Here is a 26,784-nt window from a genome sequence, read left to right as displayed (position 1 = left end):
AAAGGTTAACTGGAAGATTAATAGCGGTCGGATAGTAAGCGAGCGTGCTACACCGAGCTTTGATTTTTTTATCTTTCTTTTCTTTTTTTTAATTGAGCCGTACCGGCTGCGTGAGGAGCCGTTGGCTGACTTCGTCTTCGATGTCTCGTACGAGTGTTTAACTCGCGGCGACATGAACACGCGTTGGTCATCTTCTGTGACTGAAACTCCTGCCAATCTGAAGTATCTACCTCGTTAGGTTTACGAGGCTATTTTCAGAGGATCTAACATTCTTCTTTGAAAAAAAAAAAAAGAATAAGAGTTATCCTTCTTCGACAGGAGCTATTTCGTGCATCCTTAAATTTCTGAAACTATTCGAACAATTCTACTACTTCACAGTGGACCGTATCCTCGATCGAAGGCTCAAACGAGCGACCACTTATCCTAACTGAAAGAATCGAAGCTCCAGCTAGTTGGTCGGTTTTAATTCTGATTTAGCCTCGGACGATTTTCACGAGAGTGGACCTCTCTAGGGGGTCGACCGCCCCCATCGTGGCGTACCGTTCGCCGCTGTCGCTCTCGACGTAGCTGGATTTACAGGCAACCCCTTATCCGGCGGTGATCTCTTGGGGAACGCAAGCTCATTTAAAACAATAAACCGGGACAATTTCATAAATTTCGCCGCGGAAATCTCGCCGGATCTCGGCAGAGTAATTTTAATCAGGAGTGCCGGGTCTCGCCGCGGGACGTCCCTCCGCGGAGCGTAGAAAGCCACGGTTGGCCTGGCTCGCAGCCCCAGGACACCCTGTTACCCCCGTCACACCCCTCGGACGTTTTGCCGCGGTCGAAATTCGGGGCCCCACGCTACTAATTTACCGCTACCTGGGACACATGCACGCTCACGGCCGTTGTTTTCTAAGTTGAATTACGGCGACGATGCACCAGGAACGGCAGCCACGGGTTCCCCTTTCGAGGGAACGGTATAAATAATTCCATGGGTCTGGGACCCCGGTGAACGGACTGCCGGACACGGGGGACGGACGGGTGGTCCGTATTCGTTTCTTCTATTTCCTTCGGTTCGAGGCACGCATACTTGCTGGCATGGATCAGGAACGAAGAGAATCACGGTTAACAATGTGAATGGAGAAACTGCAGCTGTGATGGGATGGGGTTATGCTGGACGATGAGATAACAGGGGAACGCAGATACTCGTTAGATTTGGTTGTAAACATGATACAACGATGAAATGAATTTCTTGCTACAGATAGCCTTTCAATTATTATTTTTGAAACTAATCAGGAAATTTTTGGGATAGATGAATCATGTTGCTGTTTGGAATTTTCCTTCTTTTTTTAAAGATTATTTGTTCTGATTTAAATAATCAGCGTACGTCAGCACATTGTGACTTCCCAATTTAAGTGGATAACAGCATATGTGACTTTTGTATAATCTAGAATATAGAACACTAAATATTTACATCATCATTTGAATATTCGTGTGTATTCATCGAAGAAGATGTTGAAGACGACATTATAAAAAACGGAATAGAGGAAAGAATTGATCCACTAACGATGATGATCAAGTTACGTGGCCGTATTTCCAGCTTAACCAAGGATAAAAAAAGTTCTTTCCAGGCGTAAAAACGTGACACTTTAGAGAAATTATTACCGCACAGAGAAATCTTCCACTCATAAATAAAAGCGGAAGGTTCACCCACGGATAGAATCACGCATCCCCTTACGTTTCTTCCATCGTCTCCAACTGGTTCACTGGTATAGGTGTACCGATATTCCCTGAACTGGTTTCGAAAGATTTCGGCCAAGAGTCACCTTGACGTTCAGAAGCATTAGGGGATCATGGAATCCGATCAAATTTTCGTGCTGGCCATTTCGAGGCTGGGACAAGCCGAACGATCGAAATTTATCACCTGGACTCGCGATCATTGAGAACGCCACGCCTATATGCTGGCCGAGAATTCGGTCAATCCGGTCCAGCCTAGAATCTCCTCTTGTCTACCCGCGATAAATAATCGCTGCAGGGAGCGGGAATACGCGATACGGCAGTCCGTGGAAGAGATTTGAAAACTTTCACCCACGATTTCCCACGTGTCGGTGACGTCAGAAGCGTCACTCCCCGACGTGACTGAATGGCCGCCGTCTGTCGATTACTCAATGACTTATAGTTACTGTTTAAATACGGAGACGCTCTCGTCGTGGCATTAATAGCCGTGATTTCTCGGCATCGTGGCGCGTAGGCTAGAGTTCGCGTGAAATGTGACCACGCTCTTTTCCTCCGGGGGAGCTTTTGAAATCGGAATGACCGAGTACAAGTGACAGACGACGTTCGAAAATGGCCCTGGGCGACGAATTTTTCAGATCGCGATCTCGCAAAAAAAAAATTGAGTCTCTGATGTTGTTTGGTAATATTTTAAAAAGCGAGGGTTTTAAAATATCGCCGTCGAATGCAAATTTCGTATCGATAACGTATAAGAGGATTCATTAGATCTTAAGCTGATTAATTTATGAATGAGCACTGGTATTCTGGTAAACAAATAACATAGTAGTTAATAATCATTAATTCAAATGAAAAAATTATTTTATGATATTTCAAATCATAAGTTGGAGTGTCGACTATTCGAGTAAAAAATGATTTTAATGAAGCCTCTGATTCCCTTGAAATTTCGAATATTCCAAAGTTTCGGATTCCGACCTTCTTCCGGCCAACGACTTACGAAAATTGGATATCAAAAAAACTAATCATCATATTCCGAGTTTCGCTTGATATTCTGCAACTTTCCATAGAAGGGGAGCAATTATTTAAGGGAACCAGTTATTTTCTCTGTCTCTGAGAACATGGTTTTATATCCAAAATATATATACAAAAATTCAGCACTTTTCAAAGAAATAATATAGTATATCGAAGATGACAATGAAAAGAAATTGAAGCTTTAAATCATGCGTCTTGTCGGCAAATACCAAGCCGCATCGTCCAATGCTTAATAAATAATTGTGCAGCGAAGAATAATACAAGAATCAATACAGCCACCATCTGTCAGCTGAATCGCCCTGTACAAACAGCATAACTCGCACGCGTGTTTCTTCGTTCCTCTCCGCTCCGCGGCTCGCTGCTCGGGCTTCCAGTTCGCGGCAATTTTCAAGATTTACGATCGATTCGTCCGAATTAACATTCGGTTCCGATCGAGCGCAACACGTCTACGGGCCGTGTGCTCGTTTTCTCGGGCAGGATAACAGGCATAAGGTGCGGGGCTGGTAGGATTCCTTATTGTTGGCTCGAGCGTTCACGACAACGTTGCTCACGTACGGCAACGTGCGCTGTATCGTAGAAATTGCTGTAACACCACACCGATCACGTAGCTGCGGATGGTCTCTCGACCTCATCCGGCGATGATGATGGTGCCGAGGCGATACAGCGAGAGAGCGCGCGCGAGCGCTAGTCCAACCTCGGTGTGAATGAAGAGAGGACCAGAAATTACGAGCGTCGCAAATTGCTGTCAATTTTGGTAATTTTTCTCGATAAGCCCCGCGTAAAACGATGCACGCCTATCGCCGCGATAAACACATCGATGAAATGTTTGTAATTGGACGGTAACGTGATCCAAGAGTTACACCCCCATGGGATTTATAATTGAGGGGATTTTAGTTGAAAAAACACACATGAATTTATGAATCTTTTTTATTGACATTAAAAATACTAATAACAGAGGTTTAAATCAACAAAATTATATTATTACTTCATTCATCATTTTATACGGTGGGTCCTTTTTCTAGAAAACTTTTAAATCATCTGTTTGTAACGATGATTACGTTATCTTCGCTCTGCAAATCAATAACTTGTATCACGAAACGTGCGTCTTCTTCGTCTAGTCTGGCCGGGTCTGATGAATATTTAAACCACGTGGTCGGTGTAGAAATCGGCATACCAAATTTTTGGCGGGCCGATTAGGAGGCGATCGTATCGTCTTCGGGAGGATACTTGCACGCGTGTTGAAGACAAGGTCTAAATATAATTCGCGCGGTGGTTGTGTACGAAGAGGCGCAACACGAGCCATAGTCGAGGTCGAGATCGGTCGACTTATGATAATTTCACTGACTGTCCGTGTAACAGGTGTTCGATAAATAATCCCCGCCAGTTCGACGGAACGTGGCGAAACGTCTTTGAATTCATGAATACTTTTCATCCTGAACTCTTGGTGACGCTTCATCTCTGAAAATAGTCACTGTTATTAATATCTACGCTACGCGGGAACTTCTGAATCGTTCATCACGCGTAGAAGTACGTCTTAGACCGCGCGATCTTGATTGCGAGGTTGCAGGAAATTTGAGAAACGGTATCTTCCTGCGAGGATTTACATAAAGCAAAGGAAACCTTCGTTCTCCTGTGAAACTTTCGAAAGAATCTCCGACATAATATTTTAATTAAAATGATACGCACAGAGTTGAAGATTCTTGGTTCGAATTTCGTCTCTTTCTTCCTTAGTAGGGAAAAGTTAATTTTCTTAATAATAAATTCAGATAAATTCCACAAAAATATTTCAAAAGGAGTTGAAATCACTTCTATACACTCGATTCACCCCGTTCAACGTTTCCACCCTTGGTACAGATAAATTCCGCTCGAAACGACGAAACAGAGCGGAGTGACTTGAACGAGCGCACAAGCGGTGCGAGGGCCAACGGTGCCGTGATGCACACGTAGCCGGACACGGCGTGTAGGATGAAGACTTCCCCGCAAAGCGACCATTATCGTTATGATCGCGGCCAGGTAGATGCCACCCCGTGATTACCGTATTGGCCGGCGATCGACGGCGACAGGGCTCGCCATTATGCGATCGACACCTTCCGAGACACGTTCACGCCGTAAATCATCGGCTAAACGGAAAAGCCCGTCGGCTGTGTTTACGGGTGAAGGCAAGGGAATGTTGGGCCGCGTGCACGCGCCTACACGTGCGTTGATTTCACGCTTGGACACCGATCCCGGTGTGAGCAAACACACGGCGAAGATGCACGCGCGCGGCAATGAGAGGAAAAAATAAAGAAACGCCGCCGGTTGCAGCGCGATCATGGCGAAACGCGACCCACCGCCGAAGGAAATTGAAATTGAAGGGACCGCGATGGGAATGGTGGATTGTTTAATCAATTGACACGTCCCTGGTGTGCGTCGATGATAGATAGTGGTAGAAATCTCCTGCAACCTTATATCTATGGAAAATTGAAAGAGTCCCATCACTCGAGAAGCGAGCATTTTTCTAATTTCTCTGTGTGACAATAGAAAACTGTCACTCTTGTACAATAAATTCGAATAAGAGAAAGAAAGGAGATGTCTAAAAGTCTTGGAGTTAGCAAACGCGGAAGACGTCGCGTCGCGACGGATTGAAAGATGAATCGTTAGAAAATCGGCACACAAGGCGAAACCGATCGAAGGATTGTCCAACGGAAACAGAGCTGATCTTTGGTTCTGACGCATCCCGGTGAAACCGGGGCTAGATCGCGTCCGTCAAGGATACAGATGTCTCGTTCATTATGAGGCGAAACGAACGAAAGAAAAGCGCGAGGCGGATAGGAGGCTGTCGCTATGGGAAAAGCATGAAATTCCCGCCATTCACGATGTCAGCTATTAACGGACGTACGGCGTGTTCCCTTGCATCCTTTACAAGTCAGCTGCTTTGTAGCCGGGCGCTCTATGGGCACCGCGTGCCACGCTTGAACCGCACAATCATTCGCTCGGGCTGGGAACCGAGCGATTATAATAACGTTAACACTTGGAATTACACGTTAAGGGCCGGCTGATTCGTTGTCCGTCTAGCCGGTCATCCGTGGAACGATGTACGACTTTTCATCGGCAGCAGGTACGCGTCGAACGATTTGCCTGGATGCAACCGGGAACGCGTAATCATCAGGCAGCACCGTCGATCGTTATTAAATTCTGTCCGGCTTTTGTCAATATTTTTATTGTCTTGCTGCCGCAGGCGGCTTATTTGCCAGCGAAACGAGCCAGCCGCGCTTTCTTCTCCCTTTTCATCGTTAAGGCTTCTCTTCAATTCATTAATTGCTACGTGCCAGCCACGCGATAGACGAGGCGCGGATACATCGCAAGTGGTGTCACACCTTTGGCATTTGAATAACAAATTCGTCGATCTAGGCGAAGATTCACTTGATTCTGGTTTCGATCAGCTTTTTTAATTAAATTGGGGATACGTTGGGTGACTGGTCGATATGTTCGTTTATAGAGTGGTATTCAAATATGTTGCAAAGAAAATTGTAAATCAGTTTCTAATATAGATTTTTGTAGCATATTTCGACGAGAAGTCCTGCAAATAAATCTTCCATTTCAATGATTTCTACAAAATGCGTCTATAAACAAATGGTGTCAATTTCGAATATTCTGAAGGTAAATGGTACCTGTTACCTTTCGGCTGAATCATCGGCGTCCTTTAAATCATTCATCGTAAAGAATCCAGTTCCAGAAGGCGCCTGGCAAACATCTAGAAGGGAAACGACGGAAATCGACGAACGAAGGCCGTCGAGGCTCGCGTAATCGCTCGAAAATAGCTTCGATTACGAGCGATCGATCGCGACGACGCGTTTCACGATGCTTCGGAATCTTCGAATCGGTTGTGAAACCCACGAATGGGGACAATCGTATGATCGAGAGCTGCTGGCCAGTTGACTCAGTTCAGAGTTGGGCATCGCTTGAAAACTGGGCGGCTCGTAAAACCTAAGCAAAGGCGCGTAAACTATCGAATTTATGGAGACGCCCGTTGAACACCGCAAACGGGGAATTAGAAATCGACCTCCATCTCTCGAGCTCCGACGGAGGTCGTTATGATAATTCGGTGAAACTGGAATTGGAGTATAACCGTGTCGTGTTCACGTACACGTGGACCAACGTTCGTGTGACACGAGGATCGATCGTGGCGAAATATAATCGAAAAGATGAGATCTCTTCGTTAGTTCGATTATATTCTGGTAATAATTTTTTATTTTCTTTAAAACATCTCATTAGAAAATTTTACTTTCACTTATTGGTTTTGCAATTGTGAATCATCTTTACGGGAAGATGCAATTTTTCTTGAAATAATTGCAATAGATTTCAATTTTTAATTAGAGGAAAGATTAAATATAGTGGTTTAAAGAAGAAGGTTTAAAGGGAACTCGCCTAGAATAATTAGGTAAAGTCTAATGAAGGAAATTATTTTTACATCAAAAGTTAACAGGAATAGTAATAATATTGCTGTTTTTGTAAGTTCTATGAGATGAACGGAATTTTTTTTAATGGTGAATTCACCAAAACATGACGATCATCATCGTGGGCGTTCCGAGCAGCCCGAGTTACGAGACCCATGTTTTCCATCGCGATCTCGTCTTCTATTTTCGTTGAAACAGGGCTCGTCCTCGCTCCTAGAACAGCAAAAGCATAAATTTCTTTGGTATCGTCTTGTTTCGGTAACCCGACTACATCCCGTCGCTTTTAACGGGATCTAAAACCAGATGAATAGATACGAAGTGGCTAGCTCGTACTATCGTGTAAACTAGAGTATCCTTTGGTACCTCTAATGGAGATAGTAGCATCAGTGAGATTTTAATTTCAAACTTCTAATAAATATTCATAAAACGAATCTAAAGAAGGAAGTAGAGTTTAATGAAAAATAAGATTGAAGTATATGATAACAATCTATAATCCCAGATTCTTATCATTGAATTAACGCTAATTGGAATTATAACTTGTCCAGTGTCGCGTATTCCATTTCTAATTCCAAGCTTACCTTTTAATTTTATTATTTTTAATTTATTTTTCTGTCTATCGAATCACGCGTTAATTGTAATTTGTAGATCGGAATATAAAATAACACTGACTTATGAAAGTATTATTCATAAAGGTATAAATCCTTGACACTTCTATCCGCACAAATGAAGGCTATCCAAAATCTTTAATTATTCATCACCCAGCATGATTTCAATCCGTGCGTAACATCTATGAATCCCATATTTAGTCTGAATCATCAAGCCACACACGATTCATCAGGCTTCTTTCAACTAAAACGAAGAATCCAGGATCTTCCTTCCGCGTTCCTTCTGCAAACAAACTCGAATCCTTCTACCAACGAGGACGAGCAGCGAAACAATCATCGTTAAAAGCTTGTCGAGGAAGCTTGTCGTGTTATCATTCGAGCGTGTATTGGTAGCATCACGACGTAATCGAAAATTTATCGTCCTGCCGGTGCTCCGGGATGCGTGCAATCACGTTTATTTTTCGCTACCATGGCGCATCCACGCGCGCGTAATTCCATCTTAAGAGAGATCCGTCCGCGTGCAATTTATGGATCCGCGAGCTGCACGGTGACATAACCGAGGATCATTTTTCTTTGCGGACGCGACAGCGTCGCGTCGCTGGGGGAAGCTAATCTGGCTGGTGATCGAGATGAATCGAATTTCTCGGCGCGGATGTAATTATCGTGGATGGAAAAGCGTGAAAAAAATATCGAAGCAGACGTCGGGAAGGCGAGGGAGGTGGGTACTTACGGTTTCGTTAGACGCACGGTGACATTTTGCCCGCGTCGATGTATCGACGATAATTGCCCAACGAACGAGACTGCGAGATCCAATGGACGATAAGCGAAGCACCGCCAACCAGGATGATACAATCTGATTTATATTGGACACGAGCACCGTGTACACGCGCGGCTGCTTTTCAACGCAGCTTAGCGGCCTCGCGCCGCGTTAATTGATATTTTATTTAAATTATACGTAGACCGAGCCGTGCCCCGTGTTACGACATCGTTTCGAGGTGAATATTCTTTGCGAGCCGATAGAGAGTTTCAAACAGAGTTTCAACTTGGATGATGGGGAAATTTGAATGAGTCGAAGAATTTAATTTGTCGAGAGATCGAACCGTTTATTGATTGATCATTTCTTTTTTAAATTATTGGAACGTTGCTAAAAATATGAAACTATCTCTAGATATGAACGAAGCTTAAGGTGTTCAGAGCAGAGGATCGTTCTAGGGCGGAGTGTACTTTGCCCGTAGCCGGTCATAGGGCGTGAGAAGGTACGTTCAGGATGACGTCACTGGAGTCCAACGTGCGGCAAAATAATTGCAGCCTCGTGGCAAGTGCCGTGTCATTAGGCACCGCGATCATAGAATTTCGTGTCGTTCGCGTACGAAATGGTCATTAAATCATTATGTTTATCCGTCAACCCCGCGTGCCGGCAGCCTCTTGACCTCACGCTGACCCTCTCGCCGCTCTCCTTCTTCGCTGCTCCCTCGAGGTTGACCCCGCGACGAACCGCTCGATGGTTGAAACACAACACGGGTGTCGTCGCTTGTCCGGCACGATCGTCCCCGACGTATCTTCCCTCTTCTCCTCGTTTTATTCATAGGTTGTTCGTCTTCTTCTCGTTAGCGAGTCGCGGGAATTTTTCTCTTGCCCGCCTCGATCCGGTGGCCGTTGCGAACGAATGAAAACGATGCCCGGCTGTGGCGCGAAACGGCGACGAAAGAGTTGACGCGCGCTTCGACAGTGCCGCCGCTCTTTTATGACAGTCAGGTGCCGTATAAATTTGCTTAATACGCCGCGACCCTGGAACAGCTGAGCTGGTAATGGAATCTCCATATACGCGATTCTTTATTACGTCGAAAATTGCGGAGCGGGGCCGGTTTCTTCGAAGTCGCATCAGACCCGCTCGCTCGACAACCTGCGACTCCTTTATTACTACCTTTTGCTATTTTCCTGAACGATATTCTAACACTGTAGGTTTATTGTTGATTTATATTCAGATAAATTTCGATTTTTCTATATAATGGTAATTTGCCTTAATGACAATCCCTTAAATTTATTATGATTATGAAGCAGTGAAATGAAAAATAGAACAGCAATTTTAATATTTATCATCCATTATCCCTGTGCTGTGTATCAGATATTCAAATCACCCCCATTGAATATCACAATGAGAGTTGAATGGAACCTTGTAAAATTTTTAATTACCAAGTTCGACGAACTCCGTCAAGATATATATCTGTTCAGAAAACTCTCTCTTCCAGTGTTCGCCGTTTATCTCTAAGCACCTCTTCACGATACCGTATATCAAATATTCAAATCAACCGACACGACACAGGACGGCGCAATAATCGGATTAGAATCTGTGCGAAACGTTTAATTGCCAAGTTCGAGGCTGTCACGGTATCTGTTGCGGATCTCGCGATTCGCACGCGAGACGGATCTGTCTTAAAGGGCGAGGCAATGAAAAGGATATGCTGTTGGATGGAACTGGGAAGCATCAGGGATGCAAAAGGGAAGAGAAAGAGGAGGAAGGGCTGTGCTAGGTTCGCTCGTTTTCTCGCGCGATCCTTTATAAGAGAGGGCCCTTTGCCAGAGATAAAGCCCGGTAAAAGTCCGGAGGCGCGTATCGCCGCGTTTCTCCGACGATTGTTATCTACAGGCGATATATTAAGCGCCATTACCACAGTATTTAGAAGGCGGCGCTGCCGTGGCAGCGAGCTACTCTTATCGAGATCGCCGAGCGTGAAACGTGCCGGACCACGGGCACGCAGCGATAAAGCAGGATTATCCATGGGAGTTCGTTATCGAATCGAGCCATGATCGTTCGTGAGAAAGAAGTCGAAGTAGCCCTGTTCGTCCCATTGCCAGCGCTTTCGACTGCTACCACTATGGGTAAACTAACAAAGTTTCTTTTTTTAACCCTCTCCTGACCAATATACGTCCCACTTAAACTTTTTTCACCGCTGCACCCAAGGGGACTATAAAAATTCAATTTTTGTGTCCGGCTGTCTGGTAGGGTCGAATATTGCACCTGATGGACCTGATTTTATAGTTTCCTTTTTTGAGTTATATATTAATAGCGCTCTTTTCACATTTTTGTATTTTATTTCCTAACATTTTTAATGAAGGTAAATTAATTAGACTTTTAGAGATTGCAAATTTTGATAACGTACATTTCGTGTGAAAAAATTATGATTAGATGACGATTTGCGGTTTATTTCGTAGAATCGCCAAGTTCGACGCTTAGAATCCTAGCTCTTAGCTGGAATGTCTCGTAATCAAAGAGTTTCTCGAGGATCAATCGAGATAACGAGAACCGGTCGACCAGAACCTGCGACCGGAGTCGAAATAATTTCGGGCCATAACACAGGTAAAATAACGGTATGTCGTTCACATTGGCCAGAACACACGGTCGCTCTTTTAATATCAGGATCGACCTCCCTCTATCAGATCGGAGAGGGGAAAAAAAACGAGGAGAAATATGAAGATCGCGAGTTCTTTTTAATGTCCCTCCCCTCTTCAGAAAAAAGAAATGTTATACGTTGTATCTTGTGCTTTTAACTGGTTTCGATTTAATCGGGTGATTCAAGATATCAAGTGTCGTTCGTCAGATCAAGCTTGAATTCATTTCGGGGCTACGATGAACTTTTTTCTTTGCTGTCCCAAACGAACCAACGAAGATGGAACGATAAAACAGCATGCGTTTCGTTTCGAGCTTGTAAACGGTGTCATCAGCGAGCTACTCCGTGGAGATGGACCTTAAACATTGGATTTTAGGGCCCATCAATGTTGATGGTATATTAGAATAATGGTTTACTACTTGTGTAGTACTACTGTCCAATTAGTAACAATAGAAAGTAACTTTATCCTAAAAGAAAATGTATACAAGATAATTTTATGAACTTTGTTGTATTTTCGAATGCCAGGAGAAGGGGGTAGAAAATGTCGAATCTGAAGCATTGAATAGAATAATTTCAATTCAGATTTAAAATTTGCATATCATTCACACTCAAGAGTCGCTAATATCTAAAAAATTGTTAAACTTAAGAATTTTTAGAATTGGAATAAAATTATAAATGAGAAGGTGTTTCAAATATTTTCGAATTAAATAAATTAGAGTAGTATGAGTGGACGAGATTCGTAGAATGGTGAACGCGAAGCGATGAAAGCGTGGTCCAGGACTCGTCGTGGAAGCTTCACGCGGTTCACCGCGATGCATCGGTGTATCAGCACGTCGTCCGGGTCGGTGGTATCGGTTTGGCGATCTCCGGACGATTTGTCAGCGGTCGACCGGTCGTGTAGCAGCTTATCAAATATATATCGAACACCGCTCCCATCGTGTATTTACTGCGGCCCCGACGAGCATACGTGTACGTGTGCACGTGCTCCCACCGAGACTCGATCAATCGACGCACCGAAGTATCGATACACTCTCCGTGACCGATCCACTCCACCTTCGACGTGTCCTCGTATCGTTAATTAACATACACACAAAAAGAGATACATATTTATATACAATATTATCCAGGGTGTCCATGATCATTTCCGACAGTCCCGTTATTTCTTTAATTACTAAAGATACCAGGAACTTGTTTATATGAGAGTTGAATGGTACCGAGGGACAGATATATTGGCAGTTGGTTTTTTTAAAGGAACCATGTACTTGTTTGTTTTCAGATCAATTGATAACGAGTTTCAAAATGAATTCAGTAGCTTACAATATATTTTACATATTTTATTAATTAGTTTTCGAGATATTGTCCTTACGAATTGATTAATTTGCAATGGAAAATAATTTTCAGAATAAAATATCAGTGATAGTCAATCTTTGGGTTTATCATAGATGATACTTTAAGTATGAAGAAGATTACTGAAGACTACTGAAAATTACTTAATTTATAACCACAATATCTTCAAAACTAATTAATAAAGAGTTACTAAATTCATTTTTAAGAACCTTTGAATTCGAATGTACCAGCTGCTCTTCCACCCTCTATATATTTCCAATTACAAAAACAAACCTGTACTTTTGATCATTTTATCTTTAAAGTGGAATGACTTAATAACATTTTACACGTCGAGGAGTAAACGGGCGAACCCAGTAAATTCCGAAAGGATCGTTGTAACGTTTCCAAAATCGCCAGCGTTCCGCGTGGAGTGTATCGATATCGCGTCGAAATCGATCTCCGGTCAAGGGGCGCGTGGGTGTGCGATCTTTTGAGCGGAGCCGCGTCGAAGATTATCTCCATTATCTTGCTCTATCGCGCACGATCCTAAGATCTCACCCCGAGATACGATCGCGCGAACGATCGAGGATCTTTCTCGCGGTGGAGCAGAGTAGGGCCGCGACCGGTCGCTCCATTACAATCCTTCCAGCCTGATCATGGCCCGTTTCCCTCCTATTTCGCACAAATCTTCTCGCGATCATCGTGGATCGATTCCTAAGTAGACGCATTCGAATCGAACGATCGACGATTCACCGCTACGTTTACGGTTACCAGGATGTGGCGCGATATGTAACCGAACAATCTGGCAGATTTCTTATTGTAACCTTTAACCCTTTTATCAGTCAATTTTGTCTTTTGTTTTCAACGTTTAATTTCTAAAGATGAATTGCCTCGTTCATTTTCTTCCGGAGTCGAATAATAAAAATGTAAACGTTGCTGTATTTCAATTTTATTACATTTTGTTACGTTTGATGTTTTTTAGTAAAAAGAGTAGACTAGGCTAACCCCTTGATATCTTGCACCCCTTATCAAAAGACCATCGTTTTCAAAATAAAAAAGAGTAGACTAGGTTAACCCCTTGATATCTTGCACCCCTTATCAAAAGACCATCGTTTTCAAAATAAAAAAGCAACGACCTCCCGCTATTCAACACGACCGATGATCTCGATTTCGTAGATCCCGGTGTCGCGTTACCCCGATAAAGTGTCTCTATCCCCTGAAAAAAGGAGCCCCCTTTTTACGACATTCACGTGGTACTTCTACGTGGCTTATGACGTTTCACGCGGCCACCGGTGTGTGGTCGACATAAGAAAGCATAAAAGTCGCGGCGATACGATCGTACGGCATTCCGGCTCGTTCTTTATCGTCCTGGCCGGCGTAAGTCGTGAAATAATGAGGCGGTCGCGAGTCTCGTCTAAATATTTTAATTATACTCGGCGCCACAGAGCACGAAATTAACGCGGGCTACCTTCTGATCGACGGTACGATTCCGAGCTGACCATTGTGACCGGTGGACAATCAAATCGTTGAGATTCTTCTATTCTCTCCACCGGGTCGAAGAGAGAAACTCCTCTCGTCCGTTTATCGGTCGGTTGGATCTCTTGAAAAGTATGCCAGAGATTCCGCCCCCGATAACGCTCGATTCGATGAATCAACTGCCGTTTCCCTGACTCGTTTGAAATCTAACCGATTGTTGCGCTCGAGCGTGGCTGCGAGACTGTTCAAGCGGAATTAATTGCAGGCAAATTAGCCAATCGTTCGGGTCGATCGACGACTGCTTGCCTCGGACGTAATTTACGCCGTCTGTTGGATCGGAAGAGGGATTTATAGAAGTACCAACGACGTGTCCTCGTGCTTGTGTAACGCGGGTTTCAAGCAGCCTGTAACGTCCAAGGAGAATAAAGAGAGAGAGAGAGAGAGAAGGAGAGGTACTTGAACCGCGTGTGTACGCGCACCAGCCGGTGAATACCTAATTAAGATCTTAATTACCAGCGGCCAGGAGGAGCGTTTCACCTACGACCGACTCCCACGATGCAGTTTACAAGATTGTTAATATCATCATTTATATCGTGGTAATACGAGATCGTTAGTGTCTCGGTATGCTGTTAATCAGCGTTCGGTTCTCGCCAGGATAGGCAACAACCCTTTCATGAGCAACCCTTTTGTAGCGGGCCGACTAGCCTGGCCAGGCTGACGGATAAAGGGACTCGATGGAACGACGATAATGATAATCGTTGGTACGCGGTTGCTATTTCGTAATTAGTGTGGTTGTAGGAGGGTGAAGGGACGAGGGAGGATCGTCATTAACGCCAAGCAGCGTTATCGAGCGAATAAATTATTCGATTGTAATATTTCATCGTGTATTGGAATAATTGAAGACCAGCCAGAGGGTGAAGAGGCGCTTTTTTTTTTGCGAGGAGGAAGCTTCGAGCGTGGGTACCGTGGATGCTGTAACGGGAAAAGTATGCTGTTGGCTAAAACGAATGTAAAAGCTTTTGTTAACGCGATGATTTATCGTAGAATATTTCTTTCGGGTGTATAGAATTAGTAATAGATGTTTGGTTAAATTATTTGCCATTGGTGGATTGATAATTGACGTTTAATTATGAGGGTATGTGATTAGAGGAACTTATAATCATATTTAGCTGGGAATTTTCTTTGTTTTTTTTTCTTTTCGAAAAAAAGAGAAACTTTCTGGTTTTTCAGTGCAGATAATTGAATCTGAAAAAGTAACATTCCATCTTTCCAATCTTCCTGCTAGCTCTCTTTCTAAGCAACCATTCAGGTAATCGAGAGAAAAGTTTCAACTATATGCGTTTCCTCTCTTCGCGGAGTATCGCCAATTATTCAATCCCAATCATCGAAATTAAATCTCAGCATCTCCTATCCATCACTACTCCGTTTCGCCGTCGTGCAGCGGGAAAAATCCGAATTCGCGGTCCCGTGTTCGCGCCGTCCCGTCGAGCTCGTTAAAATTGAAACGGAAGAGGGGCTCGCGAAACATATTGTTTCTGTCAATCGTAGGGCTCCAGTCGATTTCTCAAGGTTCGTCAGGCATCAGACATTCCCCGATGCCCTGGGTCAATGTGAATCTATCCGTGAAGCCTTCCTGCGAGAAAATCGCTTTTAAATAGTTTAGATCTATTTTTCTATAAAATTTTATGAAAATACTTGTAATAGTACCTAAAAACATGGTGTTAAATTTAGAAAATTAAAATTAATGTCAACCTCAAAACAGGTTCACCAAATAATTAATTTTCTCCTCTTCCTAATTTACCTAATTAAATTTTCATATTCGATCCAAACGAACCTGAAATCACGCTTAATATCGTGTCCACCCCACAATCAAGGATAATTAAATTTCCAGCCCCTAGTATGATTAAAGTTGTACCATGGCTAATCTAAACCTAACCACGGTTTCATTTAAGGGTTCCTTGTAAGGCGATCAAGCGTAGGGACACCTGTGCGGCCATGCAACGCGCGCGAATAATAATTGATACCCCCGTGAGGGGCCAGCCGAGGCACGACCACTCGTCAGCGGTGATTAATAAGTCATTCATTAATATAAATGAATTCTCCCGGCGCGAATGATTCCATGATGAATCGACTGCATTTACCGGTACGCGAACGCCTGGCGGGTGTGAACGCGGCGTCAATCGCGGACAGCTTTGTACCACTTAAAGCGTTAAGCTCCGCACGTTCGCGGGTTCGTGAGCTCGCGCGATAGGGTGGTTGATTGTTAAATCATCTACTATAACGCGAAAACTGGGGAATTGTGTATCTTCTTTGTGGTATTTTCAAGCGGAAATATAAGGGAAAATTCGGTGGACTTAGGGGATGATTATAATCCTTAATTATTCAGAAAAATCATATACAAGTAACGTATGAATTTTCATACAATTTTATTACCTATCTTGTGAAAAATCTCGTTTCTACCTAATCGTTAATGATTTTAATAAATATCTCAGAAGACAAGTAATAAAAGACACTGAATATCATTACAATAACAGGTTATATTTTATTGCAAATAAAATTACTGATCTGATAAGTCAATTTAGCATAACAATGAATGTTATAAATCAGCAACCCGTTTATGCATCTCCAATTTCCATTCATAATTAACAGCCTCGAATAAACCATCGAAACAATGCGTTCTCTCTCTTTGAAGGAGCAGCCTTAAAACGAGAAGGAAGAGGAGCAGAAGAGAGAACGCGGAGAATGTTGTCTCTCCCGTGAAAGAGAGAAGGAACAGCAGTGAAAAGAATACGAACGACGAGCGAAGAAGAAAGAGAAAGTGTTAAGAAAGAAAGAGAGGGAGATGGAAATAAGCAAAGGCACGGCTAAAAACTCGCTGGCAACGCGAGGTATTATGTGCAATCCCGTGAATGCACCTGTCAGTGGTCATCATTCAACAGCTTCATTGACCCTAGGATCAATTGGGATGCAGTGATTCTCACGCTCGCGACACGTTTGGCAAAACGAACGATCCATCGGCTGCTCGTTTCGCCGGTAACATTTGACAGGCACTGTTCGACTGGGGCGGGGGTTAATGAGACACGCTGATTGGCTTCGGAGATTCATCGGGTGGCTGACGTTGATCAATTTTTATCCCGTTTTATTTGCATACAACTGGCGTGCACCGACAGTGGCGTAAATGCCAGACTCCCTGTCTGACCACGACCGACTGATACTACTGATTTTTTTACACTTGATGGAGAACAGCCTTACTCGGTCGCATTTAACAGTGAAAACTAACGTAAAGTACAATATACTATAATTACAATTTTTCAGAATAATATTTTTATTTTATAAAATTAATGTAACAATGATGATAATTAGAATTTTATTTAATTTTTTTTTTTTTATATTAGAAATTAAATACTGCGAAATATTTTGGTGTTTGAAAAATATTAAGTTGATTAAATTTGTTAAATCAGAGGAAAATTAATTCATGAAATTTTTTCTCAATCTTGTCGCTTCCAAACGAATGTCTCTTTGGAATTAATGAACGTTTCAGAGTAAACAGAAGTTGCAAGATTGTAAAAGATGATGTCACGTTGAATCGCAAGGCTTCGTTGATCGTATCTCGAGAATACCGAGCGGATAATAAGATTTCCAACCAATTTTATCGGATCGAAGCGTGGGTTGATGAACGATCGCGAAGGATCAATATGTCTACGCCAATGGATCACGATATCCCGGGAGATTCTGGCCAAGTGTACGAACAAGTATCGGTACGATGGCAATGCTTATTCGCGATTGCTATGCGTGCATAATCCTTCGACTGTTAGACGCGGGGTGACTCGTGGCATTCGAAACAAAAATTTCGAAACGAACGCTCGTCGATACCCGATACTCGGTGATCGATCGTTTCTCAGCGCGAATCGTCATTACATTAATCTCCCGTGAAGTCATTCGTCCTGCACGGTTGTCGATAATTAAATTAGACGGTATTGATACGCGATAATTAAGCCACGTCACCCTCGTTTTTCAGCGATCCTGATACACATGACGGAGAATGATCGCGATTATTGTTGTTGATTTTATTTACTATCTACTGACACACTCTTGTTAAGAAATGAAGGGTGTGATACTTGATGATCTCTGCTCTAACGATTGCATTCGAAATAGTAAGAAATAATATAATCGCATCATTGTACACTGGTGTTTCGAAATATTGCATGCAACGATGATAAATGTTGATAAATATAGAAGCAGAATAAGAATTTTTAAACGAGGGTTAATGAAATTGAATTTTAAAAACCAAGTGAATATTTTAAAGCATAAATAATTTATCTAAAATCTAATATATTATGGTATAATTTTATTTCTGTTGGAGTGTGTGCTTTTAGAATAACGCCATGAAATACTACTGATTTTCAATTTTTGTAATCCTTAATTTTGGATTTAATTTAATCCTCCAATTTGTGTTCAAGCTTCAATCTTTCATTTCGCCTCTAACAAAATTCATACTATGTTTCAGAGCTACAAGAATCGCAACACCACGGTGAACCTGGTGTAAATGGCCGAATTATTGGCATGTTTCTGAGCAACGAACCACCCAAAGGGGACATTGTCATACGGCCGTGACTAGCATCGAAGTAAAGCTACGTCCAGCACGGAAGGAGCGGTTGGTAACGTGCGCACGGTCGACCATAAACTCCAAGACGTATTATAAACGTAAGTACTATAAACCTGTAGCACTCCCGCGCGGCGTGCGGAATTGTAAAATTGTCAGGAAAGCAAGCGGGCGCGAATGGACGGGGCTAAAAACTCATCGTCGTAAAGATAAAGTAGCCGCCGTTCCGTGAAACCTGCCGTTGATACTTGCATTTCGAGTGAACAACGTTTTCCATTTCTCCTATCCACCTTCTCGCTTTTCCCGCGGCTCCTTTCCATGCTGCAAAATTATTCGAAAATTATGAAAATATGATTCTTCTGCTACTTCTCGAGAATCATGTTTCTTGAATTGCATTTTTTAAATTACATTTGAGATTTTCCCGAACTGAAATTTTCCGAGATACAGAATAGAAAGAACACCGAAGATTTTGAAAGATCGTATCGGAAACATGATAGACGATAAAACGTCGTAGAGACTATGCCGGCAGTCAAAGTGGGGTCAGGAATAAAATAAAATAAAATAATCGATCAGCCGGACCGTAAAGTTTCTCGGAGACGCAAATGAGTCGTTAAAAGAGCGGCGAGCACCCCTGCTGCGACACGGGCTCTCGTCTCGTACGGCGTTGTCCCATTTATGAAAGTTTAACCAAATTAGAATACGTCGCCCTGGGTCGCGTTTCTTGACCAACTTTCGCGACAAAGAAAGATATCGTAAATTAAATAACAAAATCTAAAACTGTGACACAGATTTAACGACGCGCGAGACTTAAACTTTGTGATTTAAAACTCCTAATGCTTATTTTACTAAATTAACGAAAAAATAAGGACTTGGAAATTCTTTCCTTCGTTTTTTGGGATCTTTCTCGCACCACCCAGAGCATCCATCCGGAAGGTCAGCGACGCACGGTGCTTAGACTGTAGGCCCCGAAGTTCAAGACCTCGAATTAAAAACTTCCCAGTACTTAGAAATTTTTCCTTCTGTCAATTCGCCTTTTCTTGCAGTTGATTAATTCGGAATTTAATTTACCAGATAGTCCCGCGTATATGATCGTAAATGGAATTGAAAATCGTCGGTGTTAGAAGATAGCTGGTTCATTAAGGTACGAAGTTTTTCGTTTCCACGGTTAGTTTCGAGAGGAAGTTAGAGGCGAACAACAAACCGCAGGTCCGAACGGTTCGACGCGAATCGCAGACGACCCCTGACCCAGCACCGGCTCTACTCGCCAGTGTCACGCGAAGTCACGTGGCCGACATAAAACGTGACACGCCGTGAAATACCTTCCTAATGGGCGAATGAGATGCGTTCACGCACGCGGCCACCGTCCTCTTCGTCTCGTTCACCCTTTCGCGTTCAGATTTCATCGCCGCTAATAACTTTCCGCGTGGCGCGCTCTTCGTAGAAGCCGCATCGTTGCCGTGAAACATGCTCGTGAAATTCATTGGCGTTACCACAAAAGAAATCCGCTTTCTTCTCGTCCTATCGATTAGCCGCGTCTATCGTTGCTTTGTCGTTCTTCTGGAATTTTGCCATTTTACAGCTGAACATTTTTACTGTCTGGTAGCTTTTTCATTTATTCCGAAGACCGTGCAGTCATATTTTTATTAACATTTGCTTTTCAATCATCTAAGAGGTCTATTTAAAAAATTCTTTCTTTCAATATGGCCCGTTTGAAATTTTTGAAATATAGAGTTATTAATTTCTTTTCTTATACGGTAGTAATAATACGCTTAGTCATTTCTTCAAGAAATACTTTGTAAATTATTGAAGAATGCATTTAATTCTAACGAGTGCATTTATCATATTTCGAATGACCCGTTTAGCAGATTAAAATAGACGATTCGTCGCGAAACCCGTTTGTTTAAAACGTCGTTTGCTTTGCCTGCTCTTTCTCGAACATCTCCAATGGGAAACAGTAAATACACTTGGGTGGCAGTCGCTTAGAGGTCCATTCACGTAATAGAAACACAAGAAGCGCATACCTGTCATTCAGTTAGAAGAGTTTTTTCCGTTCCTCGGTGAGAAACGCACGCGGTTGCCACGCGGCCTCGTCCATTACTGTGCAAATGCAATTAGTACCGTTCCGGGCAAACACGTTCCTTGAAGCGACGCAAGAAGAGCGGTGCGTTTGTCTGGGTTGCGTGCTTCCAGCACCAAAAACGCTTAAATTATTAACGTACATGTAAGCGAATACGATGGAATGTTGCAAAAATTCGTAACACCGTGCGACGACCATTTTCTCACTTCCTTATTAGGCGACGTGGAATTCGGTATTCGCTAAAAACGGTTACCCTAGAACTTCTCTTGTCTTCTACGGTTTCTTTGCTACACGAATTTACAAGTCTACTTTATGATTCATTTTTTTTCTATTCTAGATCTTTCACTTTTATGTAGGCAATTAAGTTTTAATTTGAAAAATTTATGAATCAGAGGAGAAGTAGATATCAAGGTGCCCACACTTTTTTCAATTTTTACGTTTACAACTTGGTAGCAATATTAATTACTCAACAATTTTATTTTATCCAATTTAATCGTGTCTTACTTCGTATTAGGTTTAATATTTTTAATTTTCTTCGCTTTGCATGAAATTGAGAAACCTTCAGATTCCAATTTTTTTAATTTCCAATTATTAAGTACCTTCAACCTGCCAAGCGCACAGGTGAAACGTTCATGAACGATACCCTTTCGAATACCCTTTGATAATGGCCGGTGCACGCATCCGTGATTCCGTCCGGCAATTACATTATTAATTGAGATATTACTCCCTGCGCTCGGGGCATTACGACACCGTGGCGTCGTAAGGGAACGCGTTACCTGGAGATTAGCCGGAGCACCGGCCAAAGGAGAGGGCATTAAGAGTGTCGGCGTAAAAAGAACAGAAAGGGACGAAGGGACGTCCAAGGTAGGGAAGAGACAAAGAAACAAGGGAGTAGGATCAGCGAAGCAGATTGATCGCTCTAATCTGTTTCTGCCTGACCACACATAACGCGTGCCAGACATTTTTAGCGAGCTTAATCCGGCTTGGATGGTGAGCTAATATCAGGATAGAGGACTTGGTTCTGGCAGGTGGATGTACGTGGGTGTTGGAGCGATTTTACTTAAATAACGAGTAGCAGCTTTATAAGAATATAGGAAGGATGCAATAAAATTAAAATGAATATAAAGCAATAAGGATTTCATAAGAATTTTTATTATATATAACAATAAGGATTTAACAATTCAATACTCGATGGTCAACAAATTGCAAAAATATTTATTTGCACATTTTATGGCATCTATGATTCTTTGTAAGTTTACATCTCTTTTTCTCTTTAAAATGAAACTGATACATTTTTATTTGACATTTTCTATTACACCATGACATGGACCATTTATCTAAAAGCATAGATGACAATTTGTCAAAGATTGACATCCAACAGGATTTTTATTTAAGTGCCTAATTAGACACATTTTTAATTACATCCTGCCATGATCTGAAAGCACTGCTATTACAAATGTCTTTGTGTGCTCTCAAAAGCATGAACGTCCAATTAAACCATAAAGGAAACGAAATGTCAGCGGTAGCGAGGCTCGAGTTGGCCACCGAACACGCGGCGGTGTCAGGCCAGGCATTGAAATCTCCGGTGCCTCGTTTTGTTGCCGACTTCCTGGATTAGATTCCCGGCGACACAGGTGGCCGTGGGGTGGTCGCGAATCACGGGGAGGGGGAAGGGAGTGTGCAGCGACACAGTGCGGATTCTGGAAAGGAATGGAAAGGAAAGGAATGGAAAGGTAAGGAAAGGTAAGAATAAACTAGGCGCGGTGGGAGTGGGTCAGGATGGCCTCCATTCTCGTCACTGGCTGCGAAGAGGACGGCGCCGACCAATCGGGAAACGCTGCCTCTGGCCTCACCTCCCCTTGTCCTCGAGCGTTCTGCGGATATCTTGGCGCGTGTGTGAGCACGGGAACGGGGAAGATCGCTTCAAAAATCGCGGCTCACCTGCGTCCTGCGGGTCGGAGGTCAGCCTCGGGTGCCCGTTCAAGGCGATACATACCTGACGGTCAGGCCCATACGCGCGTTCTGTTCACCGACTTGTTGACCGACGACGACGACGACGACGACGACGATCGGAGACGAAGAAGCCGGCTTATAACTCACCTGCCTCGAGCATCGTGGATGGAAACAGGTACGACCGCGTACACGCCTCGAGGGTCGCGCGTGTGAATAGTTAGCTTGCTGTCGCCTTGTCAGGGACTTTGTGGTTAAAAAAGAGAGAGACCCAGACGAGGCTCGATCTGTTGTTGCTATGTTCTTTCTATCCGTTAGCTACCTTCGGGCATCCTTCGTGAGGCCCTGTTTCTTAGGTTCCTGGAAACTGTGCGAACCGCTACCGGGTATCTCCTGGTTCCCATACAGTTGCAGGATTTATGGAGTGCTGAGTTGGCTGATTTAGACGCGTTAATCTATCGCTTTACTCGTTTTATCTTTTTGCCTCCTTTATTTTACTGATGACTTTTTTAATACTCAACTTTGAAGGATTTGTCTTCGGGGCAATAATTTAAATTGGACATGGATATCGAAGCAATTAGCAAATAAATCAAGGAGGTGATATAACGTATCATCATCGGCATCACAAATTTAATATAATCGAAGGCATTATATTAATTTCGTAAGGGAGTGAAAGATAAATTGAAGTTGGAAAATGAAAGGATGGTATATAGCCACCTTGGTTTATTTATGCTACCTGACGTTCATTTCTGATTTAAATATTATGAATCAGTGAAAGTGGAAGTCATAAAGCTATTTCAAAATGGGCCTAAAACTCGACAGATGTTGAGGTAACTTATCAAACAGCTGCAGCTGAACGTAAAAAAGTCAAGTCGAGGATGCATTTATACTCTCTGTCCTCTTCCTCGACATAAGCCGAGCATTCTTGCGGGGTTATAACGAAGGCGCTCGCAAAATTTTTCGATAAAGCCACGTTTTACTCATTACGTTATCCCGTAACATCATCTATAATATATTTCTACTTGGACTATCATTAGCCGTCCGTCTTGCTCGCACAAATTACGTTCGGACCCTCCGGGTGCACGGGTCGAAGGAAGATGGAAACAGGGGAATCTCTTCGATCGTAATGATATTCCATCGGTAACTTTGATGCACCACGGTGATCTAAGATTAAGGACGCCACGATTATTTCGTAACTTGGCGGATCACGATCGCATAAAACGAAAAGCCGGACGTTAATGAGACCGCGTTCGATTTCCCTTCACTTTGACTCGTCCACCTTTTTATACTTCACTTGTTTCATTTTTTCTTCAGTACCGTGGCAATTGCGAATGTTTGGTGAAATTTTCGCAGCGAAACGTCCTTGTCTTGGTTTTAATTACAAATACCAATGATCAAGCTTCTCCTTCTTTTGTTGTTATTGAAATTTCCTGAATTCTCTTACAGGCTAAACTGTAAGCTCTTTCGCAAAGATATAAGATTTTTATGAACTTCAAATCGCAGTAGATTTTCAATTCCCACCGGTAACTTCTTCCCTATGTTTTCAAGATCCTCTTCAACTTCTTTCGCATAAATCTTCATCTTCGTTGAATCGATATGCATTTCACGAAGTGCTTCCGTGGCATCATCGCCTCGTATGGCCGTGTATCTTCGGAAGAGACTGTCGATTGCACAGTTACAGGAAGAAGAGTGAAGTTAGCCTTTGACGTAGCCTGCAATTTGTGAGATTTACAGACGAACATTGGCGTAGCTGGGATTTTTCCTCGGGGCAGTTAGGTTTTCTTACTTCACTAAAAGTACCAACTATCTATTCTCGTAGCTTCTTATTAAATATTTATTTCTTCCCATAAAACTTTAAAAATTGACAAATATTTTTTTTTAATTATTTTAATATCTTTTGTTAAAGTATAAGGACTAATCTATATTTGAAGGGTTTTAAGGCTCGCTTTAGCCCCCATATACCTTCGCCATTGCAGAAGGGATGAAGCACGATAATAGTTGATACGTTTCACCATAGCGGCGCATGTTAAACCCGATATAGACTTCTGTGCAACGCCACATCCTCTACGTGCTTCTTCTGTCCCCTATTATGCGAAGCGCCTAATTAATTCGTGGTCAATAAATCAACTTTATCAACGCTCATGAATATTCCCATCGGTGGTACGCGTGCAGCAATTAGGGGACTTTCTGTTGGAAGACTCGTTTGAAAAAGGTCGTGGCGGGCTCTTTTTCTTCTCTTTTTTGTTCGATCGTCGAGAGTGCATTGTCTAACGAGATGATCCGTCAGCGTTGTAGAAAAGCGGAAAATGGAACTGGCAAAGCGGTGTCTGTCGAACGGCGCGGCATCGAGCGATTACAAAACAGAGCTTGCCGCACTGTCCTGGCTTAAATGTCAGCTACGCGACGTCTATTACCCCATCCACAATGCGAGCATCGCTAATTTATCTGTCGTTGCCGTGCGGTAAGTGTCCCGGGCTAGGTGTTGGTTAATCCTTGTGCACCATTACCTCGTCAAGTACGTGACGGAGGAAACGTGATGGCGGCCGTCTCGATATTCTGGCTTTCTATCCTTTGCACTGTTCAAAAATCGACACCGCTTATACCGCCACGGGATGAGTCATTTCGTGGTGTCAATTATCAATGCCGAAGATTTTCAGACGGCAATTAAGCCCGCGATCGAGCGGACAGGTTGCTGCAAATTGAATTCTTTCCGCGATTGGGATACGAAGATTTTCTTAGGAACAGTGCCGATGCTATTTTGTAATTGAATTATTTAGTAATTGGTTTTAATTGAATTCTAAATTAGTGATAAGCAATCTGCGGCTCCGTTATGGAAACTATTTATACAACCCACGTTATGAGTTTCTTTCGAATTTTTAAAAATGGTTTTACTTATCAATTCAGTAAAAGCAAAATTTAAATTGCATTTTATTAATTGCAATCATTTATTAATCATCATTAAAATAATCTTTTTATACAATTTCTATTTTCTCACATATATTTTTACTGTACACTGATTATGACACCAAAAATACCCACGATATAAGCTTATGATAATTAAACACCGCTGTCATAGATAATCCACATACGTCGTAGTCATGATTTAACACGGAAGAGGTTTTACACTCGTAGACATCTCGACAAATATCGAAGGAACTTTCCTGGGAATCTCGAAGGCGATCGCGGCCGTTAAACGTCCCTCCCGCGGTGATTCCTCAGTGACAGAAGCTTCGTATTTTCCCTTTTTCTTCTGTTGTCCGTGTGATTTCGAAGGGGTCGCGAAACCCCTGCGGAGACACTCTCGTCCCTCCTATTTCCTCCTCTTTCTTCCAATCCCGCTCCCCGTCCCTCTTTATGCTTATCTACTTCCCTATGCAGATTAACGGAGGGTATAAGACTTTAATTGCCGACATCATCGAGGGAAGCCGGCTACGAGGAATCATCGTAACCGGCCGGCCGGCTATGAGAATTCCACCCACCATCGCTAACATTTTTCCGGTTAATTAATTGCCACACGGACGCGGTGACTAAGCGGAATGTCCTCGGGAACTATTGCGGACCAGATCATCGAACTGACGTGTTTCGCCATGTTCAAGGCTACCCTGTTTCGAATTCAAACGCGATATCTAAATTGGTCATCGATACAGGCCTGTGTATCCTCGCTCTCTCTAGCCCGGTGCTTTTATTAAATTAGCAACGGCCATCTACTACTCGTCACGTCTCGATCAAGCCACGCTCGAGAAGAAAGAGGCGATGAATCGTCCTTTCGACCCACTATCCGCTCGGAATATCTCGCGTGCGACCACTCTTAATTGTTTTCGACCGGCGACCGATCGATTCGACGCGACCATTCCCCTCCCAGACCTTCTCGGACCATTCTTCGTGGTCTTCTTCTCCGTTTGATTTGTACCTCGGAACCAAGAATGATGCCTCGATGGTATCCGCGGCATCCGAGACGCGCCAGACACGCTGGTAATTATCGATCGTAACCGCAGACGGTGTTGTCAACGCGATTGAAGACCGACAGCACGCGAGTTCTCAGGGGTGTTTGGGTGTTACGCGATTTTCCAGCGTGTTTCATGGTTTTATGTTTCATGGAGAACGGATAATTTCGTTTAGGAGTGTTCAAAGAAGCGGTAGGTAAATAGTGAAATTAATTTATTTATGCATTTAAGGA

General features: G+C 43.0%; 1 long non-coding RNA gene across 1 annotated transcript in view; it reads left to right on the top strand.

The window, feature by feature from the left end:
- The window catches only part of LOC143305385 (uncharacterized), a 127,581-nt gene that overhangs the window by 74,840 nt on the left and 25,957 nt on the right, over positions 1-26,784 (top strand). The window contains exon 3 of the long non-coding RNA XR_013062274.1: positions 18,485-18,681. This is a non-coding gene — a long non-coding RNA (uncharacterized LOC143305385). The remainder of the gene's footprint in view (positions 1-18,484; positions 18,682-26,784) is intronic.

This window comes from Osmia lignaria, chromosome 2 (genome assembly GCF_051020975.1).
Source record: "Osmia lignaria lignaria isolate PbOS001 chromosome 2, iyOsmLign1, whole genome shotgun sequence".
NCBI classification, from domain to species: Eukaryota; Metazoa; Arthropoda; class Insecta; order Hymenoptera; family Megachilidae; genus Osmia; species Osmia lignaria.
This window is presented reverse-complemented; position numbering and strand designations above follow the sequence as displayed.